Genomic DNA, 27837 nt, shown 5'->3' with positions numbered 1-27837 from the left:
CTTAATGCTCCACCCTCGTGTTGTTACTACTCTAGTAATGAATGTGCTCTATTTTGTAAGGTCCCTATTATATGAGGAGGAATAGCTATTGTTAGTAAGCACGCGAGCGCCTGATAGCTCCCAGTAAGGGGAGCTAGGTGCATATGCTTTGATTGCATTGAGTCATGTGTGTTTTGTTAGAATTTATGCATCTCGGTGTTTTAGGGTTGTACCTATTTTCAGGTATTTTATATCTTTTTTCTCCTATTTATTTGTCCTATGCCAGTCAGCCAGCCCTAGAGGCAGCCGGCCAGCTCTCATATGGACTATATAAGGAGTTCCCCATTATTCACTATTCCATCCATTCCCTTGCACAAGTTCAACATTCTCTTGCTAGCCTATTGCCATTGTAAAGCTTCAAGCTAATATAAAAGGTGATCTTGTCCACAAGATCTCTCTACTCTCTCTTGTCTTGTTTATGCTTCCACACCTGTGCATTCTCAATCATGGTATCATTCGCTTAGGTTTAGGCTGCTCCATCTTCTACAAATGTGCCCACCTTCTCATCTGTGCCTTGCATTTTTTGCCCTACCTCCTCCTGGCTGTAGTTCAATCCTAAACATTGGCTGCATTTTCATACACTGCTGCATTTTCTGGTCCAGCTGGTCTTTCCCTTATTGTTGGCCGATTCTTTGGCTGCGTTTTCTCCTACAGAGACAAGTTGGCCTGGTTTCTTGGTTGCATTTTCTTCTACAGAGGCAAGTGTTGGAGTTTTGGCCGTAAATTCTACTCCGACATTAGATTTGGTGAGTTCTCTTGCATGTGGAGTTTCCAGACAAGTGGTTGTACATTTCCTTCTTCCTCCATGAGTCCCTGCCCTTCCAGTAAGAGGTTCTGGGTGGTTTCTTGGACTGTTTTGTTGCTATCTAGCCTCCTTCTCACTTAGGTTGTTTGAGAGGGGGTTGATTGGTTCTGGAGCCTCGCTTTGTTGCTATGGATATGGCTCCCCTCTATACGAACAAGGATGAAGAGTTGAAAGGACCCAACTATGCTCATTGGAAGCTTTAGATGCGGATCTAGTTCATCCACAAGGGTTTGTGGGATATTGTTCAGGGCACTAAAAAGAAGCTCGAGCATCCTCAAAACTCTAGGAGGTGGACACAGGACGAAGAGGATGAATTTTTTACACAATTACAAGATTGAGAATCGGGACTCGAAGTGTAGGGGTAAAGGCATTATGCCCACCCTTATAGTGTGTACTAGCCCAGAAGTTTTATAGTACATAGTACACTTAGTACTTTTAATGTACTAAGTGCACTATGTGTACTAGAGCAAATATACATGTGTGATAGGGGAGTCACACACTCATATTCTATGAGTTGACTTATCCCCATATGTCTCTCTCTCTCTCTCCCTTCTTCTCTATGTGTATGTCTCCCACATGAAACCCTAACTCTACAGCTGAGCTTTCATAGTTCCTTCAACTGGTATCAGAGCCTGCGTGTACTGTACAGACCTGCGTGCTGCATCAGAACTGGTCGCCTGGGTGTGCTGCGTGGGCAGAAGCTTGCTAAGGCACATGTGAAGCTGCTGTGTGCAGAACAGGGCAAACCAGCTCGAGGTACGCCAGCATTGGAGAAGTGCGCCAGCCTGTCTGCGCTTAAACAAGCAAGGTTGGCCACCATCGTCACTCGCAGCCCGCAGCTATTGCCAGAGGCAGGCCTGTCCTCCGGCAAACAGTCTACGCGTAGCTCCGCTGACAACTGCCGCTCGTCGTCGCCCACGTTTGCCTCACGGCAGGGCGACACTAGTGTTGCGAACTCTGTCGCCCCCCGATTTGGCCTTCCTGCCTGGCGGCTCTACTACAGCGAGCTCCGCTGCCACCCGTTACCCTTCCGTTCGAGGTCCCGTCGCCCACGAGGAGAGCTACGCACCAACGCCAACATCGCACGCATACGCCTGCTTCTCGGGAGATTCACCCACGCGAGCTTCTACGGGAGTTTCGAGCCTGGAGAAGAAGCGACGAGGCATACGACCAAGTGTGTGCTGGTTCTCGTGTGCTGGGCGTAGTCTTTGTGTGCATTGGCCAGAAGCGACCAGGCATATGACCAGGTGTGTGTTGGGCGTAGTCTGTGTGTGCATTGGCTAGAAGCCTGACCAGCAAGCAGCACGAATACAGCATCAGCACGAGTCAGCACAGCAGCAGTAGCATCCCTTCACAAGTCAGCAAATACGACGCAACACCCTCTTTCTGCAACATAAATCAAAAATTGCCTGAGGTATTTGCTTCAATTTTGGAATTTGCATGTCCAATCATCAATTGAGCAGGTACAATCATCAATTGAGCAGGTACAGGTCCAAATTGCTCAGATTTTGAGCAAAATTGGCAACAATTAGGTGACATTGGTCACATTCCGCATCAATTTGCAAGAAATTGGATGTCAAAATTTGGGGCTTTTGATGTAATTGTGCCATTGGGCATTCATACATGCTGTATGATGTGAGCAATCTCACATTTGGGGCAAAATTGCAAGAAATTGAAGTGCAAATCAAAGGGCCTTTGTGCCAATTGGGTTGATTTGCATGCAGGCACTGGCATTTGATGCTTTGGGCAATGTGTTGATGCCTATCAAGCACTCAATGTGCCAGTAAATCAAGGGGCTTTTATGTATTGGATGTATATGTGGCCAGGGGGAAGCATTGTGAAGACTTTGGATGTCTTCATGTGCGTTAATGTACCATGTATGATCAGAAATTGATCTTGAATCAAGGGGCTTTTCAAGATTTTGTGCTTGTTGAGCTTGGCAAAGCAGCAGGGAAGACTTTTATGCCTTGAACCCTCAGTAATCCACTTGCAGTCAAGGGGCTTTTGCCTAATTTTTGTCTGGGACTGTTGTATGCAGTGGTAGGGACTGTCAAGGTCTGATTTTCACTCATTTGGACAGCTAGGAGAGCATTTATTGCTGTACTACTTGCAGTACAGATTTGGTACAACTTTGTACAAGTTTTGGCATGGCTGTACATTGATTTGAGTGAGGAAAAGGCTCATTTTCAGCTGCTGTACTTGCCGGTACAGATTTGGTACATCATTGGTGAGCACTTGGTACTGTTGTACAGTACTTTGGAAGGGGAACAGAGCACTTGGTACTGTTGTACAGTACTTTGGAAGGGGAACAGAGCACATTTAAGGTGCTGTCATAAATCTGCAGGCAACCAGATTTTGGTGATTTTATCACATTCAGTGGGAAAAAAGTTGCATTCGTGCTTCTGCAGTGGGAGATAAACTTTGGGAGAACAACTGTGAGCACTTTGTGTGTTTTGGTGCAGTGTTTGCACATCTTGCAGGGAGTCAGGCATTGACTGTGTCAAAGGTTGCATATTGGTATGGCAACCACAGGTGAGAGCTCTTCGTTGCTTCACATCAAGAAGCTTAAAGGCTCACATAATTATGACATTTGGCAAACCCAGTGCTATAATGTGTTGCTCCAGAAGAAGCAGCACAAGCCCATCAAAGAAAGGGGTGTAATGCCCGCTTCTCTTACTGCTGAAGAATGGGAAGATATGGATGAGCTAGCAAGATCCACTATCATGTTGTCTCTGGCAAAGATTGCAGGACTTGTATGCCCAGCAAAGTGCCTCAAGCAAAGTGTATTGGTTGAAGAAACTCATAGGTCTTCAAATGAAGGAAGGGGCGTCTATGACAGCCCATCTAAATGAGTTTAATGGTGTTGTCAGCCAGGTCATCAATCAAAAGTTGGCAATGGACGATGAGTTCAAAGCCACCTTTCTCTTATGCACTTTGCCAGAGAGTTGGGACACATTCAGGACAGCCACTAGCAATTCAAATGCTATGCTGTCATATGCAGATGTGGAGGGTGCTCTCCTTCAAGAGGAGATGAACAGGAAGAACAACTCTGTTGGAAAGTCCAATGCAATGAATGCACGTGGGAGATTCCAGCAAAGGGATAAAAGCCAAGAACGGGGAAGGAGCAAGTCCCGCTCCAAAAAGGACTTGGAATGCCATTATTGTGGCAAGAAGGGACATAAAAAAAAGCAATGCTACAATGAAGCCAAAGATGCAAAGCCAAAGGCAAAATTGGAGTCAAGATTGAAGAAGTCAATGTGTCACATGCAGGTGAGAGTGAGGATGAAGTCCTATTCACGTCTTCACTTGATGCCCATTCACTCCTTGCAGGAGATGGTCATGGTATGCACTCGTGGATCATTGATTCAGGTGCCTCCTTTCATGTCATAGGATGCAGAGACTTGTTTGTCAGGTATACTGCTGGCAATGAAGGAGTAGTTTATTTGGGTGACAACCATGCATGCCAAAATCTTGGCAGAGGTGATGTGAGGCTTGTGTTTTCAGATGGCTCATAGCTTATGCTCCATGATGTCAGGCATGTGCCTGAGATCAAGAAGAACCTGCTTTCTACTGGACAGCTTGATGATGCTGATTATGTTACCACATTTGGTCGTGGAAAGTGGAAGATTAGTAAGGGCTCACTGGTTGTTGCCAGAGGCTCTAAGATGGACACTCTTTACTTCATGCATGCTGGTGTTTGTCACCATGCTAATGTAAATGCAACCGAGCTGCCGGAAATCTCTATGTAGCATAGCCGGTTGGGACACATGAGTGTCAAAGGAATGGAGCAATTGTCTCGTTATGGTTACTTGCCTTCTCTAAAGTTTTCAAGTTTTCAGTTTTGTGAGCATTGTATATATGGCAGGCAACTCCAGTGCCCCCACAAGAAAGCTATTGGATAGAAAGATGCTCAATTAGAGCTTGTGCATACAGATGTATGTGAGATGCCTCAGCTTTCTTTGGGAGGGGCAAAATATTTTGTGTCTTTTATTGATGATACCACACGCAAGGTGTGGGTTTATCCTCTTCGTTTGAAGAGTGATACATTCTCAGTGTTTGAGAAGTTTGTTGCTCTTGTTGAGAATCAAACCGGCAAAACACTGAAGGCTTTGCGTTCCGACAATGGTGGAGAGTATATGTCCAAACAGTTTCAGGACTTTTGTGATGCTAAAGGCATCAAGAGAGAGCTCTCTACTCCTTATGATCCTCCACAAAACGGGACAGCAGAGAGGATGAACAGGACCATTCAGGAGAAGGTCCGTTCTATGTTGTCACATGCTGCGTTACCTCATGGTTTTTGGGCTGAAGCTGTTATGACAGCCGTTCATCTTATAAACAGGTCACCTAACACGAGGCTTGGTGGGAAAGTGCCAGAGCAAGTATGGACAGGGAAGCCTCCGTTCCTACAAGCACTTGAGAGTGTTTGGTTGCATTGCGTACGTGCACATATGCACCAAACTTGATCCTAAGTCTCACAAATGCATATTCCTAGGATATGGTGACAGAGGTGAAATGGGGTATAGACTTTGGGATCCAGTGAATAGAAAGATTATACGCAGCAATGATGTCATTTTTGATGAAACATGCATGTATAAGGAGCCTGCAAGGCAACAGGAGCCTGGCAGAGTCATCTTTGATGATGATGGACATCATGGACAACAACCAAGGGCTGTAAATCAGCCATTACAGCAGCAAAACCAGCCCTTAAATGGTGCTGAAAATGGTCCAAATGGACAGCCAGAGGGCAGAAGATATCCCTATGGATATCCCACAGTTAGAGGAGATACCGGGCATGATTTTTCAACCTTATGGCATGGAACAGGAGCCACCAATAGGTGATATGTAGATATGCAAGCTGGACAGCAACCTGCAAATGATGGTCATTGGGTACGGAGGTCCACAAGACCCTCCAGACTCCCTGACAGGTTTGTTCCAGGGGTTGACTACTTGATGCTCACTGACTGTGGGGAGCCCTCTTGTTATAAGGAGGCTTTACAGAGGGAAAACAAGGCTCTTTGGGAGCGTGCTATGAAGTCAGAGATGGATTCTCTGCACAAAAATGGAACATGGAAGTTGGTGCATTTGCCTACAGGCAAGAAGGTTTTGCCATGCAAGTGGGTTTACAGGCTCAAAGTTGCACCTGATGCAAAGCCAAGATACAAAGCCAGGTTAGTGGCTAAGGGCTTCAAGCAGGAATATGGTGTGGAGTTTGATGAGATCTTCTCTCCAGTGGTCAAAATGACCACACTTAGAGCTATATTAGCTTTGGTTGCTCATGATGATCTGGATTTGATTCAGATGGATGTGAAGACTGCTTTTCTTCACGGTGATCTCCATGAGGAGATATATATGCAACAGCAAGAGGGTTATGCAGTGAATGGAAAGGAGAAGCTTGTATGCAAGCTAAAAAAGTCTTTATGGGCTCAAACAGGCACCAAGGGAATGGTATCATAAATTTGATACATTCATGAAATCACAGGATTTCACGAGGAGTGACATAGATCACAAGGAGTGACATAGATCACTGCTTATACACCAAGAAAGCTTTGGATGGCAGTCTATTGATCCTCATCTTGTATGTTGATGATATGTTGATTGCCGGGAAATCTCGTATAGAGATGGATGCCTTGAAGAAGAGGCTGCATCAAACCTTTGATACGAAGGATTTGGGTGATGCAAATCACATTTTGGGTATGCGGATACTTCGGGACAGAAATCAGCATGTGTTGTATTTGTCTCAGAAGGAATACATTGGCAAAGTTTTGCAGAGGTTCAATATGGAAGGGGGGAAGAAGACTAGTACTCCTTTGCCTCCATATGTGAAACTCAGTGCTATGGATAGCCCACAGTCAGATAGTGGCAGGCCTGATATGGCCAAGATTCCGTATGCTTCAGCTTGTGGCAGTCTCATGTATGCCATGGTTGCAACCAGGCCGGACATTGCATTTGCAGTGGGAGTGGTTTCTAGATACATGGCCAACCCTGGCAAGAAGCATTGGGAAGCAGTGAAAGGTGTCATGAGATACCTGAAGGGCACACAGGATATGTGCATCTACTTTGGCAAACAGGATGCATTAGTGTATGGTTACACGGATTCAGATTATGCCGGTCATCCAGATAACCGGAAGTCTACTACCGGTTATGTGTTTACATTCACAAGAGGTGCTGTGTCATGGATATCCAGGATGCAGAAGTGCACTGCCTTATCTACTACAGAGGCCGAGTATATTGCAACCACAGAGGCTTGCAAGGAGGCATTATGGCTATCTCGGTTAGTGGTTGATTTGGGTTATACAGGGGATATTCCATTGTTGCATTGTGACAGTCAGAGTGCCATCCAGTTGGCAAAGAACCCAGTTGGCAAAGAACCCTGTCTTTCATGCAAAGACGAAGCATGTGGATGTGAAGTATCACTTCATCAGAGAGGTGATAGAGAACAAGAAGATTCAGCTTGTTAAGATTCATACGGATGACAACCCGGCTGATCTGTTGACAAAGAGTTTGCCTCCAGAGTGATTTGCTCATTGCAGACACTTGATGGGCATTGGATGAGGCCAGTTTCAGCCTTGATATGGCCTTGTATATTATCATGTACATGCTGATTTTTCTTTTCCTTCATTTAAGGGCACTGTGCCTTTAAGTGGGAGGTTGTAGGGGTAAAGGCATTATGCCCACCCTTATAGTGTGTACTAGCCCATAAGTTTTATAGTACATAGTACACTTAGTACTTTTAATGTACTAAGTGCACTATGTGTACTAGAGCAACTATACATGTGTGATAGGGGAGTCACACACTCATATTCTATGAGTTGACTTATCCCCATATGTCTCTCTCTCTCTCTCCCTTCTTCTCTATGTGTATGTCTCCCACATGAAACCCTAACTCTACAGCTGAGCTTTCATAGCTCCTTCACGAAGGTGCATTATGTGCTTATGCGGACCATCACAGAGGAGGTCTCACCAGCAGTGCAAACTCTCACCAATACTCATCAGGTATGGTCTAAATTGGAGGATCTCTTTGCTCGAGATTCATCAACGAGGGCAATTACCTTGCAAGGGCACCTCTACGGTTTGTTATTTCCTGAAGGTAGTTCCATATACAGTCGTTCCTCATGAAGGCCAAGGTTATCCCATGACCAGTTATTGGCTATGGGTGTTGCTTTTTTCCTTTCATCAAGAACTTGATGGGCTATTGTGTGCTTATGAAAGTCCCTTTTGCCAGCTTTAATCCTCAACTACCAACTACCATTACCTGGCCATGTGTACTCATAAGCAAGACTCCCACATATACACAAGCTGGAAAGGATAGCTACAAAAGAGGTACACAAGTCTCCATGAAGTCTAGGGATGACATGAGACAGGAAGGGAGGAATTTCTATCATCTATATCATGCCTCTTTGAATCTTTACTCCCCATAACAATTCTTCATGCTCATATGTGAAGGGAGCTTTTTGAAAAATGGTGACACCACAAAATGTGGAGTTGTACATCTCTACATACTTATAGGAACTAACCTACATAGAAATATTTAAAAAAGAAAAAAAAAGAGCATAAAAACTAACAATTACAAAGAGAATGTTTAACCTCGGAAGAATCGACTTTTTCTAGGATGTTTGAATGTTGCCTTTTTAGGTCTTGAGAAATGATTTTCTCTTGGTGTGACACTAGTGTACCTATTTTGGATGCCTAATGGTACTTTTAAGGGGAGTTAAGTATTCCTTACTTCCAAACCCACTCACAATATTTTTATGCACCCTTGGGTGAGGTTTGTTATGAGAGTGCATTTCTAGACCTATTTTGTTTAATTTTCCACCCCCTTGAACCATGTCATGATTGTGAGCATCGCATGCTTAGCAGCTATGTCCTACCTTTGTTGGTAGTGTAGAATCTACTTTAGAAGGTATGGTACGGGACTTCTTCAATTCCTTGTAGGAGTGACCTCATAGCAGCATGGTGATCAAAGTGTTCTCTCTCTATTCAGTTGGTGGACCCCATCAAGTGAGGAGTATCCAAGAGGAAGAGGTAGAGAAATGGAGGATGGGATATTATGATGCCCACTCTCTGAGATTTTATTACTAGGTACTTGTTTGTTTTGGGCCATTGTAGGTGACTTTATTGATAGTTTCCATGGGGATAGATATTTGGCTCACCTACCTATCATCCAAATGCCATACTATAGTGAGGATTCCCTACAACCTCTACCAAGTATGCCACAAGCCATACCCCGTGAATATGAGAGACCTAGTGATGTTGTGTCAAAGTTTGCATTCACATTGCATCTTTCCAACAATGACCTTTTATAAGCCTTGATCTTCATTTTTGTTATTTTCTTACTTGTATCATTGAAGTGTGCAATCAATTTTATATGTTTGCTAGGGTATTTACATCAATGTAGCCTTCCACATCTCCACGTTCAACCATCTTACAAAGTAGCAAACATAAAGTCTCTTCTATTTAACTAGGTGTATTCGAAACTTACTCTTTATATTTAAATCTTTTGCAGTTTTTTACTTTCATTGTTCACGTGGAGAATGTTTGCATTGCACCTAGACTGGTATGGTTTTCTCTCAGTTGCTATCTAGATGAATATTAATGCTAACATTAAAAAAAAAATTCCTAGTCTTCCTATTCTACATCTAAAATAAGGTATGCCAAAAGAGTACGCCAAGTGCTCAACTCTATCTTTATTGATCCCTCTTTAGCCATATTCTCTCTACTCAATTTGTGAGTGAAAGGATAGTTGATATAATAAATATATTAATTAAGAAAAATAAAGAAAAAGAGAAGACCAAGAAGAGAGCCATCACCATGTAGGATCTTGGTAGGTCTTTGGGACACCAACAATGGTATTTTAGACCAATACCTTGATTTTTAATGAGGTGGAACCTTGCGTTTATCCTTAGTGCGAGCCTTGAGTGCATATGTCTAAGGTTATTAGGCCCTTGATTTATTAGGGTAGACTTTCTGAAACTCTAGGTGGAATCCCCTTGATCCTAGGCACGATCCTAGGGACCTCCATTGACTTAACTCATGTAATCCCCTGGTCATTAATATAGATTTATGTTACTTTGTATGGTGAAACTTGCTCTTGCCCCATGTTAGCTCTTATTTAAGTGAACTAATGTGTTTATGATTTATCATTAGTATATTTATATTTATGCTTGGTTCAGTGAACTAATGCGTTTTTGCTTTATCATTAGTCTCATCTAAGTAACTTTGCTTGCTTGCTAGGTTTAGCCTTAATCTTGTTTAGTACACATCTATGTGTGAGCATCACTTTGTGAAGTACTGTAGTGTTCCATGAATCATCTTGATTGGATCATTATAATTAATTATCACTTAGTGAGTTTAGTTCTTGATTAGATCCTAATTATCACTTAGTGAGTTTAATTGTTAAGTTGGTATCAAATCCTCCTTCCTTAGGAGCTCATCCCTTTGTGTGTTAAGAGAGTGAGTTAAGTGTGGAAGTGTTGTGGAAGTGCATTCCCTAGTCATCAAACATTTATGGTTTCTTCACCTCCTTCTTTGGAACAAGAGAGTGTGAAGCATTTCAAACTTTCTGCGGAGTTTACTGAGTATGTATATCTCTCTTCATCCTGATTAGTGAAAGAGAGAGGAATTCATGTGAGAAAGAGAGAGAGAGAGGGATTCTTACTTTAATAAAAGAGATCTTTCCTCATTATGGGTTCTATGTGAGGTCATTCAAAGAGAGGAAGAGAGATGAGAAACTCTTGCATTGTGTAAAAGAGTCAGTAGTAGGAGACTCAATAAGAGTGGGTTGCTCATATGGGTTCTATGTGAGATCATTCAGAGAGAGGGAGAGGTGAGAAACTCTTGCATTGTGAAAAAGAGTGAGTAGGAGACTCAATAAGAGTGGGTTCCTAATCAGAGAGCATTACATGGCTTCTCAACCCTATGTTAGAGACTTCAGCGTAGAGACTTCAGCGTACCATTCAAGCTTAATGGTGACATTGAAGAGAAGAGAGATCTTTCCTCATAATGGGTTCTATGTGAGGTCATTGAGAGAGAGAGAGAGAGGGGGGGGGGGGGAGAAGCCCTTACATTTTGGCACAGAGTGAGTAAGAGACTTAATAAGAGTGGGTTCCTACCAATAGAGAGTGTTACATGGTTCTCTGGTGGTGCCATTTTTAAAAAAAATTTAAAGAACTCCCCTCCAAATTCTTGGCTTACTTGATTATATTTTTGAGCTAAGTTGTCTTTATGCATTGTTTTTACAATATAGTTTGTGTGTTGGTTGGACTAGTTTCTTACTTTTTGTGCAAATTATGCTTCTCTTTGCAACTTTAGGGATTTTTCCTCTACCTTTTCATTTTTTTAATGCTTATGCCTTTTGAGGTTTCTCTCTCACTCTTCTTTCAACCTTAACAAGAATTTCTTTTCTTCCCTATTGTTTTTTAAGCTTTGGTAGAGTCTATTGATCTTCATTGTTTTTCCTCGTTGCCTCTTCTACTTCTCTAGCTTTTTTCCTTAACCTTAATTGTTCTAGAATAGAAGTTTGAATATTATTGGCTAGACTTCTCACCATCATGTGCCTATTCCAAGGCATCCTTCTTATGTAAACATCCAAAGAAAAAGCAACACATCTTTCCAGAGGAGAAGAAATGCAGACTCCATGACATAAGTGCTATTTTCAAGTGATTTTCTCGTCTTTCCCTCATTGAAAAGAGGGAGAAACTTATTTTTAAAACCTTAGTGAAAGCACTACACTTATGAACATTACATTTTATTAAATCTAGGGCTAGAAAGCTCTTTGTGTGAAGAAAAAACTGTGTAAAGGGTTAGAACACTATTTGGTGAAGAAAAACCTTTATGTCTGTTTAATCTTTGTGAGACCATAAGATTTTTGTAATGTACTAATGTTATAAAAGGACCTTCTACTCTTTTGTGTATCATAGAGTAGCTTGCACCATCACATAAGGCAATCACTCTCTCTCACTCTTCAACACAAGCATGCAACATAAAAGCATAGAAGAGGCACAAGTGCTAGAATGCTCTCTCTTAATCTCTCTCTCAAGACCCAAATAAGAGCTCTCATAGCACAAAGGGAGATTGTGTCCATTCATCATGAGAAAATGCCTTATATACAATTGGCCCTTATTCACACTTAGGCGCCCAAAACTTACTTAACTAAAGCCTTGGGTGGCCAATATCTCATAATGTATAACTTTTATAGTGCCTTTGCATATGACACTTATTAATGTCCTCAAATGGAGGAGCATATTTGTTAATCCGAAATGGGATTAACATCTCCCCCTACCTGATGTAGGTTCTGTCCTCAGAACCTATTACCGAGGTTGAAAGACTTGGTCACCAAACTCGTATGATGGTAGAAATTATGACATGATTGAAGCTTTTTTAGGGTTCTTCTAAATGCTAAGTGTGATCTTTAGAACCCCATGTCGACCATGTTTTCGAATGTGTCATGCATATAGGCTGGAAGACATCTTAGGTGATGATAATACAACATCATGCCTTTGTTAGAGGGTCCTTAATTCATGTCAAATTGCAGCTGCTAGCATCATACCCATCATACCGTTCCTTTGACCACGAGCAATTTTAGGAATTGAACATTGGCCACTATTGCCGGGTCCAGGATACGACGCCATGCCTATATTCAATTCTGCTTTCTTTGTTCTCTTATATCTCTAAATGTGGCTGGCATGAATATGGGGAAGTTATAACAGACATGTGAATCCCGTTGCTTGGCTTCTTGAAACTCTAAAGGTGTCCATCTTATCTTTAGTGGCATATACAAGGGATCCACTTGTTGAGTTGGTGGCACACACATATATTCATGGCTATATTATGGGATTGTGAGGAACTCCTTTCTCCAGTCTCTGGCTGTATGCCGAAATCTTCCAGCTTGGAGTTTACATCATCTGTGATAATTGTTGTATACCCTCCTCTTGCATGGAGTAGGTGAGCCTTCCTACACCTCCGGGAACCTCCGGGAAGGAATAACTGATCATAAATGTCACCATTTTGATTTCCAACACATGGGCCAATTGTGGATTTGCTAACTTGGTATGACATGCTACATTAGACCATAAAGTTCCCTCTTCAACCAAAGGTAGTAGTTCTTTTAATTTCGGGTGAGGTGCTCAGAGAGGATACGGTACATAAGGTTGCTTCGTTGGTGTGACATCTGAGTATGCCTTTGGTAAAATCCGTCGAGTTGGTTCAAATGGTGTTATTGCATTAACACCTTAAACATAAGTTTTGGCTTTAGCAGTGGATTCCCAGCTCTTATGAATCCTTCATACTCTGCACTAGACAAGGACTCCAGAATAGTATCATCAATAAAAGATTCAATGATGTTTTTCGGGAGAGTGTGACGTACCTCTTGAGTTTGCCATGGGGGGGAGACGGGTCAGGTGCCGGTGCCTCCTCGGGGGTGAGAGTGTTAGTGGGAAATTCTAAAGGTTGAGTAGAAAAAAATGCAGTCTACTTGAGACGTCAATAGGCGGAGCATTAGGATACAGATTAACTAATTTACTAGCGATATTAGAATACACGAGGTAAGTAGGGTTAGATGATGCATTTGAAGTCTCTTCTTGACCATGGCCAAAACTTGGGCATGGGTGGCTAGGTTTGTGTAGTTTCATAAAGTCTTGGAGCTCAGTTATATCCTCAAGACTTATGTTAGGATATTCAATATGTGTATTATCAAAAGTATAAAGGACGTTTGTTTACATTGCCTCTAGATGCTTGTAGATGTTATGATAGAGTTTTAGAATACCAAAAGGGTGATATAAAGAAGATTCACATAGGTTTAAGTGCTGGTGAGTATTGTATACCTCTAGCCACCCATGGCTTATGATCCATTGATAACTCTAGGCTACAACCTCGTAGTTGGCCGGTGTGTCAGGAATATCATCTAGAACAAACAAGTCTAATTTTTCGACGCTGTTGTCTAAGATTTCAGAGTTCTGGAACACCTGACACCAACTACGAAGGTTTAGCACAATTGGGTGTAAGGGATAAAAGTAAATATCCTGAGGATCAGCTAATGCTATGTCCCCCTTAAAAATTCCCATAATGATAGTGGGATCAGCATCATGTTCGGTATTTTACTTAATGAGTGTTAGTTCTCCTAGGCTTAGGTCCTTAGACGGTTTATATCATATTGAAGTAATGAGAGGGTTAGTGTAGACAAAAAGAGAGTAAGAGTTTGAGGAGGGGCCCGAGGAGTTATTGGCAACTAACCTATTTTTGAGGCTCGCTCAAGGAGTAGGCGCATCTCATCTATTGGTTCTTATCATTGACTTCGTTCTTTGATGGCCAATTGACGTTCCAATTCTTGGATGCCCGAATCCTTGGTGATGAGAATGTTTGAAATTGTTGTTTCCCTGACCATCCTGGTAGCATCTAGGTCCTCAAAGCGCCTTGTTTCTTCTTCTTGCACTCGTCTAGCGGTAGTCTCTCTTCCCTAAGCCTCAATGATCCTTTGAAGTCTTTCTATAGCCAATTTGTGACTGTCTTATAGCTGTTGGGTGACTTGCGCCATTGCTTCTTAGTGTGCAATCATCAATCTCTGCATCTCTGATAGATTTGTGATTATGGTGTCATTAAGTGCTCTAATCTTCTCCACATTGGCTTTGTTGTTTTGTTCTCTTCCTTGTTGCAAGTGGGTCACTTTGTTTTCTACTTCCTTTAGAGTTAAGGATAGTGTTTGGATCAAGCCTTGTAGCTCTTCTTCCTTGGCTAGGGAAGTGTGCTTGAGCTCTTGTACCTACTGGGCATGGGTAGCTGCTTGCTCTTGGTTATGTGTGACTTCCTTCTAAAGTTATTCTTTGGCCTGCTCTGAGAACCAAATTATTGTTTTCCTAGTGCTTGGTACCTGGCTTCTTGCTCCTCAGTTGCCTTTAAACTCTTTAAGACCACATCCCTATGGGTGGCCTCTACCACTGTTAGGTGTTCTTGCTTGGTTGTTTGCCTCTTGAACTTTCTTCCAGAGTGTGGCATTGCGATCATGAAGCATATGGGTCGTGAGGAGATGGCACCGCCATACCCGTTGTTCCTACTCCCATAGTGAAGCACTTGTGGCTGATGCCCCTTCTAGTCTTGCATGTGGCAGATTCAGGAGCTTATCCAGTCCTTCCACGGTTTCCTGAAAGAATTTTTCCTAATTCAGATTATGTAGGAATGAAGTCTTTGGTATCACCTCCTCATCCACTAGACGTCTCCTTTTTCTTGGACTTGGTGTATCTTTAGTTCTTGACCTTTGCCTGTATCCAATGGTTCTTCTGTGACTTGCACTGGGAGCGATGTACCTTCCTCAAGTCCTTGGGGTTCTACTACTACTGGCACTACTTCTGCTTTTAGGCTCTAGTTACAACCCTGCAGGTGTGTCTGACATTGTGGAATTCTTCAGGGGAGACAGATTTACGAAGATCAATTGGGCTTTGAGGAGTCATGTACTATTCTTTTGTCCTCTCTCAGCTCTCTTAGAGGCTCTGGATTCTGCCCCTTTTGTGAAATAGTCCGTGGCCACGATTACATATCGGGCTTGTCATGGATGGGTCTCTAGCTAATAGGTCCAACAAAATCAATCCCCCATTTCTCGAAAGGTTGTCCTATTCCTTTGTTGTGGGATAGCAAATCGCTGACATTCCTCGCACCTTTTGACAAACTCTATGGCATCTCCGAACAATGTAGGCCACCATAGTCCTGCTTGAAGCACCTTGCAAGCTGTAATCTCTCCAGCAAAATGTCCTCCGGCTATCCCTGAATTTGCTTCATCCAATATCGTGAGACGAACTCATCTTCTCTCACACATCTTCTTAGTACATTGTCCTTACACCTAGCTTGTATAGTTCTCTTGCAATTAATTGATAAGGTGCAGCAAGCTTGATAAGCCGTGGCATTTTATCTTTGTTGAAAGTTCGTTCTTGCGAAAAACCATAAGCTAGATAATTTGATATTTCCTCGCTCCATTCGGGTACCATGTCTAGTTTGAACAAACAAGCATCACAGAGGTCATCATCAACACCAGTTGCTAGTTCCCCATTTGGAATTCTCAACATATGATCAGCCAACACATGTTGTGTCCCCTTTCTCACCGTAAATGTAAAGTCGAATTTCAATAGTAAAAGCAACCAACATGGGATTCTTCCCGTGGTGTAAGGCTTGTTCACCAAATATAATAAGTCCTGATGTTCCACAAAGAGCACGAATTTGTTGGCCCAAAAGGTAATGTCGATACTTCTTGGCTACATAAACCATGGCCAACCCTTCTCGCTCTGTGGTAGTGTAATTCACCTCTGCATCATTCAATTGACTTCTAGTGAAGCAAACTAGATAGTCCAATTCACCAGGCTATGCCAATATGCATCCAGTAGCAAAGTTCGATGCATCGATATGCACATGAAATATAAGGTCCCAATTAGGTGGAATTGACGTGTGTTATGGCTCACCCTAACTCTCCTTGAAACACATCCAAAAAGTGGTTACCTGGTGAACTGCAACTGTCTCATGACGATCTTTCCAATGGTCGAGCGCGTAACCCTTGAGGTCTCCAAGCTCTACAACTCCTTGAGAAGCAATTCCACCGTGTCTCCCGTGAGCATTGTCACACTGCTATGTTGCACTACGGGTCCTCGTCCCTCCTCTCACCTCACTTCACTCACACACACTCACTAGCATGCATTAAAGAGAGATTAGCAAGAGCAAGACTCAATTGCACAATGGGAGAGTATGTTGTATTATGAGAGCAAAATCTTGATGATGATGTGATTAGTCTCATTGTTGGCATCAAGGATGCAAGTTGGTATGGCAGGAACTCAACAAGATTTTCGGCACTCAAAGAGCTCAAAGATCAACCTTCTCATGCAGTTCTACAAGCTCGACAAGAAGGAGACCGAGACCATGACACAACACATCAGTAAATTCAAAGGTATCAAAACAACAACTTAGTGCATTAAAGAAAGTCATTGAGGAAGATGGATCTATTGCTGTATTGCTAAAAAGTGTTGATAAAGAACCTTATGAATCAATTGTTGCTACACTTAAAAATGTGTCCAACACTAAACTTCTAGCAATACCTGCTCTGACAAACATGTGGCAATATCATTCCACAACTCTAGACGAAGCTTTATCAAATCAAGCAAAGGTAAGGTACAAGCCACTGGTGCTGACAAAATAGCTTGCACGATACCCATATCCATCTCCTTTGTCAACCTTCTATGCATAGGGGGTATCCTCAAGGTTTGAGAATAGTTCTCATTCATCCTCATTGAGGTTTTCTTAGTTATTACAATTCAGCCAAAATTCAAAAATCTTCATTTTTCAACCAGAATCCAAACCAACTCATCGTTTCAATCAGAATTTAAAATCATATCAACCACATTCGAATTCATCATCTAGATAATATTAATGCTGATAATTTCAAGTCTTAGATTTACTCGTATATACTGCTAGTAAAGAGCTGCAATTATACCCTCGGTATATACGGGTAGTCATGGTTCTTAGAACTATAAGGTAAATACCATCATGTCTAGGTCTTAAGCAAGTCAGGGATTCCATACAATTGCGGTACTTGGCAAGAAGATATGGCATTAATGATGACTAGGATGATGAGGTGGGGAGTCAACTAGGTTGACCATGTTAACATGGTGGGTGGAGGTGGCAAGGTGCTTATGTGGATCCTCTAGAAGCTGATGTGGACATAAAGTGGCATGCATATATAAGATTTGTGCCTACCCAAGCCTCACACATGGCATGATATCTAGGCTTTGAAGTTTACCAAGCCTACATTTCCAAACCTAACTAGGATTGGTTTTAGACTTGAAAAGGGGAGAGTGGACACACAATACGGGAATGCTCACTTGGGAGGATTGAAAATGGACCTTCCCATACTCAAATCAAGCTAATTTTTTAAATAAATTCATGGAAACAAGTATATTGATCCCTAGAGTTTTTAGATTAAAAGATTAAATATTTATTTTTTTAGAATTAAATTACAATTGATTTAATGGGCCTCTAACAGTCATAACAAATTTTCCAAAGTAAATCTACAAAAATCCAACCGTTAGATTTATAATTTTATCTTAGACCCACATTCTACTAATCTTTCCTAATCTATCATCAGTAGATTCATACAAATTGAGAATTTTAAATGGTAGATGTGGTGAGAGGATAAAATAGTATGTTTTTTTAACAATTCTAATGCCTTTTAGATAATATAGAAAATAGTAGAACACATAAAAAATTACTCGTTAAATCAAGTTAAGCTCTATGTTATTTGAATTTGTGATATGCAAAGTGGGAACAACATATGAGTAATAATGTTAAAGTTATAGGCAATTTACTCACATTCAGTATACTTGTCCGAACCTCCGACATGGCTCTATATAATTTTGGTTCCCAAAGAAAATGAGATTTGTAATTATTAGATATTCGATCAGATTATAGTTTTAGATGCTCAACTTTTCATATGATGTTTCATTAGGAGACCTTGAAGTGAAATTCCTTGGCTAATTAGGAGAGATTGGCTATTCTTCTTGAAAAAATGCGTTTTCAGGCTAAACCCAAGGGCGCCCATTAAACGAATCTAGATAACCTCATCTTGCAACCACCCTTTATAGGGTATTCCCTTGAACAAAAAGGATATAGATGTTATAATTGTGTTACACGTAAATTGAGGGTAAGCATGGATGTTGTATTTGATGCGATGAGTAGTTGGTATGCTGCTGAAAAAGACGTTGTTGGGGCTGATGTAAGTGGAAATGTGATTGCACAGAATGCAAGTCAACACAATCATTGAGTTAACTAAAATTATGAGGCCATGTGGACCATGAAGTAGTTTAATGTGATTACCTTCATCTATGACTAGTCAAAAATATAAAAATCAAGTTCACATAAAATATCGAGCCATGTCTTCTCTATATGCTTCAATCTTTCTTTATGTTCTCACAAAATGCTTTAGTTAACTTGCTCCTCTAATAGACTTTCTTTCTAGCTCTATATTTTGGCCTGACTGAACTTGGAACTGTTGGTGTGTGGCCATCATCCCCACCCTTGGGAGCAGCTTAAGATTTGGCACTGCATTCTCATCATTCATCACACTCCCTATAGCTATGTTGAGCTTGCATAGAATGGACTGAGGTTATACTCTAGCTTCGATTGTGGTTTGTGGTACTCATTCACATTTCATTTGTTGGCTAATCAGTTTATCGTATATTTATTGTAGGTTTGGTGCCCTTGCAGTATAGCACATCTACATTATTTATTATTTTCCATTGTCGAGGGATGGATCCTCATATTTTTGTGTCAGAGAGTGTGCGGCTTTTTGAGACCATGCATATGCAATCATTGGATTCCATAGCATACCATCATTGGTCACATTAGCCAATAGAGCCAGGACTAGAGATGGTGCAGAGTATCATGGGAGCATGGAGAGGAGACGTGCTTTTGGCTTGCTATCTAGAGGTGTTTTGCCATCATGGTGGCGTAACCCTTGAGTTGGGATGTGGCATTGCCCCTCTCTTGAGGGCATGTCTCCACACAGGGTGCATGTGTGTTGCAATGATATCGATGACACTATTCTCATGTCTTATGTGTAGCCTCTTCTTGATAGGAAGAAGAGAGTTGTATTTGAGGAGACCAGCATATCTCATGTGGATGAGGACGGGGTGGACATGCTTGTGGGAGAAAACCCCTAAAACTAGTGAGCCTTTCTCTATGATACTATGGCGACATCTTGTCTTGACTTAGATTGTAGTCTTATGGTACTGTAGCAATGTGTTCTTTGTTGTTTGCTTTATGTACCTATAATATGTGCTTGGATTTGTAGATTTGAGGTTGCAAATAATGACATTGTGAGAAGGGTATTGGTGAATTGTGTGCTAAATGAAAACCCTAATTGCCTAAACTTCTTTGATTTTATTTTCTATCTATGTGAAGTGCACTACTAGAGTATGCAGAGGAAATTACTAAACACATGTTGGGGATCCCTTATATGACCGCATCTATCATCAAGAGCATCGAGGGAAATGTAGCTTGCTTATAGACGATGAGTGTGATTTTGTGTAGTCTAGTGGTGCCTACAAAGAGAGAATTATTTGTAGCAAGTTTTGAGTTTAGGAACTCAATTGTCTTGGTTGATAGAAAATTATGCATGGTATAAACATAGAGTTCTCTATTAATGAGAGTTTAACCTCATCCTTTGTTGTATCTTGTTGTTGAGGTGTCTTGCAAATTATAAATGAAACCTAAATTGTTTTACAGTTGAAGATATTATCAATGGAATGTTGGGATAATCAAGAGTATATTATAATCATGTATGTTGGTCTTGAACTTGAAATGTTGGTCTTAAAATGTAGGAATATTTGTTATATAGGCAGAGGGACCTATATCGGTTTACCATTTGAGAGCCCATGGTGAGACGTTGACACCTACTTCGATACCTTCTTGTCTTGGGAAGGAGATTGCAAAGAAGATGGTTAGACCAAAGAACATGCAACCAAGATGTATGTAAGTGGCTCTGCCTACTAATCTCCCTTTTAAAAAAGGTAATAAAATCTCAAAAATAATTAGCCATAGGTAGAGGCCATGACATCCTCCAAAAAGCCCCTATGACACCTACATCAACCAAGATCTGCCTAACCAAGATCAATAAAGTGGCAGTGGGTGGCAGGATCCAGGTAGGCTAGGATCATGAACGAGCTATAATGCCAAGCTATGTGTGAATGCAACGACACTAGGAAGGAATACAAGAAAGTTTGTGGCTAGGTGTGGAGAAGAAGATGGGAGATATACATAGCTATAGGTTCTCAAGAGCTAGAAGGAAAGGAGAAGTAGGTGGGAGCTATACACATCTACAGGTGCTCAAGAGCTACAAGGAAAGGTGGGAGAGAAATGAAAATTTAAAGTATAATCAATAGGGGAAATATATGTCACGGTAATAGATGATTGTTGTGTCACTGGGGCTTTCGCTTATAGAGTAACAAAATAATACTGACACCTCTAGTGATAGAATTTGTGTTGCTAAGTGATGCTCATAGCCTTTTTAAAAAACCTCTTAAAAATATGCATTTTTTATTCGAAACATTTGATAGGGATGTCGCATAGTGACACCTATAGCTACTTCATTACGAGCTGTCACTATGCTCCCCTAATGTTGTAGTGCATTTCTTAAGAGCTCCTAAGTACTTTTCAGTTCAAATAGCATGTAAAAATAATATTATTTTGTTCATTATTTTAATATTGATAATGCTATTTAAGATTTTCTTCTTCTTATATTCTTGATTTTCTATAAATTTTCATCTTATAGCTATCTTGATTGGACATATGTAAAACCTGTATGTGTGTATGGAAATGCACAAGGGTGCATGAATACACATGCACGTGCACACACACACATGCGCACACACACACACACACACACACACACACACACACACACACACATGAATTTGAATGTGTATATACAAAGAATTCTAAAAAAACTTGTCAATGAAGAGAATATTTTCAATAATGTTTGAACAACGTGTGTGAGAGAGAAAAAGAGAAAGAAAGAGCATAAATAATGTACTAATATATGAAAAATTCCAACATAACCTATAGGACCAAATCCACATATGAGACAATGAAGATATTATGCACCACAAGTGTGTCTCAAAAAAGAATATCGTAGTGTTTGTCTGATATTTTACTAGAATGTGATTAAATGTTTACAAGAGTATAAATTCGGCTTTTCTCAAATGTAGGCTACGTTGAGAAGAATTCCCCCATGAGAGGCATTTGCTTTAGGCTTGTAAGAATCATGACAAGGCCCTTTCTGTCAAGATATATGTGTATGTGTATGCATTCACATCTATATACATACATGACCCAATCACCTCCCCTCTGAACACACACACACACACATAAAAAATCAAAATTTTAGAGTGGATATGTATGTAAAATAAACATTTGTGTGTGTAAGAGAGAGAGACAGAGAGAGAAACAGAGAGAGAGAGAGAGAGAGAGAGAGAGAGAGAGAGAGAGAGAGAGAGGTTTTTTTTGAAAAATTTAATCCATGCGAAGGACTCATGTGAGCTATGACAACTACCAAAATGACTATTTGTATAGATTTTTCTTCACGTTGGCCTTTCCAAGCTTAACCACCATGAAGAACTAAAACATAAGAAATACAAACGTTTGTATTCAATTTTTATATAAATTACTAAGAGACACATGTTCAAGTACCACTTAGGACTTTTGAGGAATTTCCACTTTAAAATCATTACACAAGCATATTATAAGAAGACCATATTTTGATCTTTCCTAAAACCAAGATAGCACTACACAATAGAACATATTATGAAATATTCTTCTTCAAGTGGGCTCATCTACTTATGCTAATCATGATGCTAGATTTAAATTTTATCAGGCACATCTCTCCTTGTTAACCCTCGTGAGTGAAGAGTTTAGAATTAACAAGGTTCAGGGAACTTTGACATCCCTTGCCTGTTCTTCAATCTTGGGTCATCATTCCTACTATGGATATTCTTCTCCATTTCATTGATGCATTTTTTAAATTTGTTGAAAGCTTGAAGAACTGTCTCATTCGAAGCCAATGGGGAGTGGCAATTTGTCCTAGGTACTCTTCATTAGTTGTATGATTGCAGAGGATCTTGAGTGTGGCCATCAGAATTGTGGCTTCCTTATGATTGGATAGTGAGTCTAGGTAAAACTTTTCATTGGAATCTATAAGAAATCTCATTCGAAGCCAACGGGGAGTGGCACTTTGTCCTAGGTACTCCTCATTAGTTGTATGATTGCAGAGGATCTTGAGTGTGGCCATCACAATTGTGGCTTGCTTCTGATTTGATAGTGAGTCTAGGTAAAACTTTTGAGTGGAATCTATAAAGAAATTTTTGGTACTCTTTAGTTCCTTCACTTGGTTCCCCTTGTTGGTCTATTGGAGATGAAACCACCACATTGGCCAAAGTTCACCACGGCATGATGTGCAAAAGCTATCCAAGTCAATGCCACAAAAACCTCCTTCAACTCTCTCTAGTTCTCATATTTTACCTACTACCAATCTTCATTCTTCTCTCACTGTGCCCTTTATCTTTGATCTCTAACCACGCCAATTTTGTAGTTTGTAATCTTCTTCCACTGCCATATTACTCGTATAGTAAATGGATATGTAATCATTCACCCAAGCCTCTATTGCAAACCAAATGCCATCCATCCACCACTGCATATGGATAATCTTAAACATAAAGTCTCTACTTATGTTCTTCCCAACTAATACATGCACCATACCCCTATAATTGCATATTGTAAATAGGCATAAGAACCTTAGTATTGAGAGAGACAAAGAGAAATTTCATTTATCATTATATTAATATGTGGCTTCTATTATTAATATCACTATTTTGTAATTATCATTATATTAATATGTGGATTCTATTCTTAATATCACTATTTTACAATAGATATCAAAAGGTGAGTAAATAGAAATTCAAAGGTCTAGAAAGAATCATGATGGTGGTTATACTGGACTCACAATACCTTTTAATCAAATCTCTAGGCAATGCTTGATTATCAAGTCTCCAAGTACACAAATGAACTCAACTCTAGGAAACATAAGTTTATTCTTTATTGTGCATGTATCCTACTTAAGAAAGAACTTTAGTCATTCTAACAATTATTTTTGCTTTACAAACTCTAGGAAACATAAGTTTATTCTTTATTGTGCATGTATCCTACTTAAGTTGTCTCAAGAAAGAACTTTAGTCATTCTAACAATTATTTTTGCTTTACAAACTTTTGAGAAATTGAGGCCCTCTTAATGTGCCTTTGAAAGGTTCCAGAGCCATCCTTCTTCAATATTTTTTTCTTAACTAAAACTCTAGGCCTAATAAGCTAGAGATGGAGATTAAGCCTTTTTATGTTTTTTAATCTAATTAAAATGAGGATTAATTCATTTAAGCTTGTTTTTTCATATTTATTCATTCTAAAGTGAAAGAGAGCTTGAGCTAACATTCTTATAATTAAATTCATATGGAAGTCATATTTGGGTATTTTTTTCTTAAATAAACAAGGTGCTTTGTAATTATGTTTATTTTTAAGCTTAGGTTTATGCATAAACTAATTTTTATGTTAAAAGTGTAATTTTAAGCATTTTTAATTCATAAAAAATGTGCGAAAGTTATGGCAAAATTTTATTATTAAAAAATAAAGGTTTATGCTTAATAAATTTTATTCTAAAAGTGTAATTTTAAGCATTCTCATTTCATAGAAAATGCGGGGAAGCTATGGCAGAATTTTTATCATTAAAAAAATAAATTTTATGCATAATTAATTTTTATGCTAAAAGTGGAGTTTTAAGCATTCTCGATTTATAGAAAATGTGGGGAAGCTATGGCAAAATTTATATCATTAGAAAATGAATTTATGCATAATAATTTTTATGCTAAAAGTGGAATTTTAAGCATTATCATTTCATAGAATATGTAGGAAAGCTATGGTAAAATTTTTATCATTAGGAAATGAGTTTACGCATAATAAATTTTATGCTAAAAGTGGAGTTTTGAGCATTATTCATTTGCCATAAAAATAAAGGAGGTTATGCATAAATTTTTATAGAGAATTATGGAAAGGATTATGAATATAATTCATTTAGATAAAAAAAATAAATTCGTATGTGTGCATGAATATTTTATACTAAAAGAGAAATTTTCATGATATTTTATTTTGAGAAAACTGAGAAGAGAATGTGAAAATAATTCATTGGGATGCATTAAGAAATTATGGATAAATTTTAATCAGAAAGAGGAATCACAAATATAATTAACTTTTGAAATTATGAAGAATACATCTAGATTCTCAAGAAATAGAATCTTGGGTACATTCTGAAAACGAGAAAAGAATTTCCCAAAGAAAAGACCAGAAACATGCGTAGTTGGATGAACGTAAACATTGTGACTGACTTATTCCTAGATTCCTTGGAAAAGGAATCTAGAATTCTTGAAAGGATCGAGGATCCAAAAGTGAACGAAAATTTATACTTAAATTGAGCCGAGAAAAAGTTACCTTTAACTTAGCCAAGTAATGGCGGAGATTTAGAAGTTTTATTGGTATGAAAAGTAGAGTAACTGTACTTTTAATCTGGTTGATTGTGGGATAAAAATTTTGATAACTAGATCAAGGAAAGTTGATAATCAAACCTGATTCGCTCAAAGTGAAAAGAGACCATCCTGTTTGTAGAAATTTGATTGAAGTGGATTGATGAGGATGATATGGGTGGTGTATGAAATAATGTGGATTGATGTGTGGAATGATGTGAAGTGATGTGGAAATGATGTGGGATGATGTGGAGGATGAATGTGGAAATGATGTGGGATGATGTGAATGAATGTGGGAATGATGTGGATGATGTTAATAGATGTGAATTAATGTGGGACGATGTGAATGGATGTGAATTGATGTGGGATAATGTGAATGGATGTGAAATGATGTGGTGTGATGTGAATGGATGTAGAAAAATATCGAATAATGAGAAATGACATGGGATGATATGGAATGATGAGAGATGATTAGGAATGATGTGAAAGGATGTGGAATGATGAGGAAAGATAAAATTTTTGCTTAGAAACTGTACTTGTATGTGAAACCTGTTTTTAAAGATTGTTTTACGTCAAGAATGCTGGAGGAAGCATTTTGACTATCTTATGGAATGAGGTCATGGGGACCTAAGTGGATAATGTTGCAACAGTTGACGGAGAGTCAAAGGAGGACGTCTCGTGTGTGGCAAGGTCAGTCGAGGTCCTGACCAGCCTCGGTTTGATTAAAATGGTGAGTTTCCGATACGGTGGATGAGGGACCAAGGAAGCGGCCTATGAGTGAAGCGCTAGGTGACCTACGAAGCAGCCTAGAGGATGTTGACCATATGGTGCTTGGGCTCTGGGTCGCCCAGGATACCCACGCATGCGACGAGGAAGAAAAAAATGAGTTGGAGTTGTTTTCTGAACACGGGCATGGATCTGGTTGATTGGCCTTGCTGGTCTTCAACGGATGAGTTCATGGCTCTTTTACATGGATCTTGTTGATTGATATAGCTGATCTTCAACGGAGAGTCCATATGGATTTTATGTGATTATACTCCTAGGTACTATGGGCTAGGAACTATTGAAAAGGCCTCTGAGTGAGTAAGTGGTGAGCATTCTGGTTTGCCGATGATGCCATAGGTATGCTGAGGAAGGAATGACTGAAATTGGGTTTTTTGGTTGGAAAGTGGAAAAGTTGGAAATTGGACCTGGAAATGGAATACTGAGGATTAGGATGCAAACTTTGTGGTTTTATTGCAATATTGTTTTGGAAATAGTTAAATCTATAAAAAGGTAATTTCATATCGGGTGCGTAAGTAGTGTGTCTAATTAAATTTTGCATGAGTGCCGACTAGGGGGCCTGGGAACTCTTTTCCCTGGTACCCGAGACAAAACATAACCAAATTTTTATAATGGATCCTATCAATACAGTGGTTGGGGGCGGTTGGCTAACCTATGGGATTGGATAGGGTTAGGCTGGATCGATGGATTCCTATAATAAAATTCAATTCTGTTCAAGTTATGATAGTTGAAGTAAGTCATAAGATAATCCTTATTCTATGGAAAATAATCAACGGTTGTGCCTCTTTTGATGGGGAAAAAAGCATTGGTCTCTATGAGCCAAGTGCACAAGTTCCTCCTTTGATCCGGCCATGTGACCTGCGGGTTCAGTCGGAATACAAAGGATAGTAAAGGCTCTTGACTACGTTAGAAGATTTTCCTGGAGGAATCGCCTATGCTTTCTGGGCGAGGGAAGTTTTTTCCGGGTTTGATTTTGGAAGAGCCGCCGGATTAGTCTCTTGTCCGGACATTCGTGGGTGAGGCCCCGAGTGTGGGAAGCTCTACCGTGCACGCAAGGTTGCTACTTCTGCTGCCAGCACTCTAGAGTTTGATACACAGAGGAGATAGGGATCTCACACCTATGCATAAATTTTGCAAGCCCATACATAAAATTTGTGCATAGGCTTTATGCATAGTCTAAGAGCTTTATGAAAGCCTATGCATAATAAAGCTTGCAAGACCATGCATAGAGCTTTATGCAAGCCTATGCATAAAGTTTGCAAGCCTATCCCCATAAGCTTTATGCAAGCCTATGCACAAAGCGTACAATCCTATGCATATGATTTATGTAAGCCTATGTATAGAGCTCATGCATAAGCTTTATGCAAGCCTATCCATAAGCTTTATGCAAGCCTATGCACAAAGCGTACAATCCTATGCATATGATTTATGTAAGCCTATGTATAGAGCTCATGCATAAGCTTTATGCAAGCCTATTCATAGAGCGTATGCATAAAGCTAGCAAGCCTATGCATAAATCTTGCAAGCCTATGCATAGGATTTATGCATAAATCTTGAAAGTCTATGCATAAATCTTGAAATCTTATGCATAGAGCTTTATGAAAGCCTATGCATAAGCTTTATGCAAGTGTATGCATAGAGCTTGCAAGCCTATATATACAGCTTTATGCAAGCCTTAACTAAACCTAAACCCGACACCTAAGGGTGTAATAAAGGTAAAGAAAAGCATAAACAATTAAAATAAAAAGAGAAATTGCTTCTTTTTTGTGAAGACAAAGGAGAGAATCAGTATAAGACCTACAAAACATAATATTAAACAAAGTGATTAGTAAATTAAACAAAGTGACTAAACAACATGACTAAACAAAGTGATTATAAAACATAAGATTAAAAAAAGTGATTAGTGCATTGAGGGCATTGAGAGCTCTATGCATGCATTGAGATCTCCTTATGCATTAAGATCTCCTTTCATGCATTAAGAGCTCCATATATGCATTGAGAGCTCTATGCACACATTGAGATCTCTCTGCATGCATTGAGAGCATTGAGAGCTCTATGCATGCTTATCACCCTAAAAGCATAAAACCTTAAAAAATGCAAAACCCTAAAAGATATATGCATGCATTGAGA

Source organism: Cibotium barometz, chromosome 36 (genome assembly GCF_041138505.1).
Source record: "Cibotium barometz isolate CiBa-2024 chromosome 36, ASM4113850v1, whole genome shotgun sequence".
Classification (NCBI taxonomy): Eukaryota; Viridiplantae; Streptophyta; class Polypodiopsida; order Cyatheales; family Cibotiaceae; genus Cibotium; species Cibotium barometz.
The sequence above is the reverse complement of the archived record's forward strand: the minus strand, read 5'-3'. Positions refer to the sequence as shown.